This window comes from Micropterus dolomieu, linkage group LG22 (genome assembly GCF_021292245.1).
Source record: "Micropterus dolomieu isolate WLL.071019.BEF.003 ecotype Adirondacks linkage group LG22, ASM2129224v1, whole genome shotgun sequence".
In the NCBI taxonomy this organism is placed as follows: Eukaryota; Metazoa; Chordata; class Actinopteri; order Centrarchiformes; family Centrarchidae; genus Micropterus; species Micropterus dolomieu.
The window spans coordinates 391,762-393,923 of NC_060171.1; the positions used below are offsets into that span (position 1 = coordinate 391,762).

General features: G+C 38.8%; 1 protein-coding gene across 2 annotated transcripts in view; it reads right to left on the bottom strand.

The window, feature by feature from the left end:
* LOC123961653 (E3 ubiquitin-protein ligase TRIM21-like) overlaps positions 1-2,162 on the bottom strand; it is a 24,325-nt gene that overhangs the window by 6,696 nt on the left and 15,467 nt on the right. The window lies entirely within an intron of this gene.

Genomic DNA, 2,162 nt, shown 5'->3' on the forward strand with positions numbered 1-2,162 from the left:
GTCTTCCCCAGCTCGGCCTTCTTTCCTTCATATTCTTCTTTCAGAGGAACAACATCATGTGTCTTGTGGTCTGAAACAGAGCAGAGCATGCAGACACACATCTGGTCGGTCTTACAGAACAGCTCCAGCAGTTTATCGTGCTTCGTACACATCCTGCCTTCCAGGTTCTCCACAGGGTCGATCAGCTGATGTCTTTTCAGGCCTGTCATTGTCAGATGAGGCTCCAGGTGAGTCTCACAGTAGGAGACCAGACAAACCAGGCAGGACTTCAGGGCCTTCAGTTTGGTTCCAGTGCAGACGTCACAGGGAACTTCTCCTGGTTTGGCAGCTTGTTGCTCTGAGCTGCTGCTGCTGGCTTTCTGTTGAGCTGACTGTCTGAACTGAGCAGCCATCTCAGAGATGAAAGTGCAAAAAAATTACGCGACAGTCAGTTTGATAACATGGAGATCTTCATTTAAACATTGAAACATTTACTTTGGCTGCCTGGGGAGAACTACAATTTCTCTAAATATTAATCATAGAATACGATATTAATATGATATTAAATCCTTGAGCAAGCATAAACTTTCACACGTTTATGAGAAAGGAAAAAGAGATAAAATAAGACAAATCAAAGATACAAAAGCAGAACAGCAGAGAGCAGCATGTGGCGTTGATCCGGATGTTAATTGTAGTTCCTGCTAAATTTGCATGTGTTTAGTGGAAATGAAATATCTCTATGGCTTCATATCTTTATGTGGTAAAACTAAACCTGAACTGGCCTCTTACCAAATACTGAGTCACTGCATTTTGGCTTTGTAGGGCCGTGTACTCACCAGGATTTGGCAGAGATTCTGCCTTTCTGTTGAGAAAAAGCTGATGGATTCAGTTGAATGTTTCTTTAGAGAGAAAAAGTCTTGACCACAGCTCCAGACAAACTTTGACTTTCATTTGAGGAAATTTGACATTGCAGCTCTCATCTTTCACTGTTGCTGCTCCTCCCAGTGCAGCTCTGGAAGTCAGGCTTTATTTCCTTCTTGGGAAATACTTTGGCAGAGCTTTGGAACAGGATGGCTTTTCATTTTTTTGGTTTGTTCTTTTCGCTACAGTGAAAGTATACAGCAGCCAAAATAACATGTAACTATAAATAGACAACATAACAAAGAGGTCAGTGCAAAAAAGAACATACTTTATCTTTTGATCAGCACACTTCCTTTACAATCCCACAAACACTCCAGTGTTCAGCTCAAGGCTTAGCCTGTAATTTCCCTTTACAGTTTTTCACTTTGCAGTTTACAATATTTTCTTTATTTGACAGATTTCTGATTGTCACATTACAGGGCAAAAGTAAAGAAACACTGCATAAGTGACATTTTTCACATACATTATTTAGTTCCAGTGTTGTTTAAATGTTCATATTTAGAACTTTGTAATCATTAGTCCTTCTCATGTGTTCCCAACCTCTTTCAAAAGGGCTCGGGTTACGCCCCTAATCAAAAAGCCCTCCCTCAATCCTACTCAGGCAGAGAACTATCAGTCGGTTTCACTCATACCATTTCTATCCAAAGCTATTGTTGTGTCCTTTTTTTCTTTCCCCGAATGTCATCACAACATTAAACGAGAGGCACAAATCAATAGTCTGCTTCTCAATTTTCAATAATTTATTAAAAAACATACAAAAAGTGCAAAATATATCAAAAGGACAATTATTATAGTGATTACATGATGTTATAATTAAAGAAAATAATAAAATAGAAGTGGAGATAAGTTCGATTTTGTTAATGTCAATATAAAGGAGAGTTTTATCCTGCTTTTCAGAACCTAGAAAATCCTAAAGATTCCTCAGGAAACCCCAAAGTCACTCGAATTGGCTGAAAATTATACAAAATTAGTGAACATTAAGACTTAAGATTATATTGATGTTCAATGGTATTTAATTCTTATTCCAATTTGGTCAGAGATGTTTTTCCCTCCACCCTCTGAAATAATGTCTGAAGGCTTCTCCTTCTTTTCCCTAATATAAACCCCTAAAAACTACAGCCACGTAGGCAACATGGCCGACTTCTAAACTGCGCCGCTCCTCGATACTTTCTTCTTAGGTCCACTTGAGTTCACAAAAACAAGTATCACATCATTTTTCATTGTGCAATGAACATTTGGGCGGCCAAATGTTTCCCCATAAG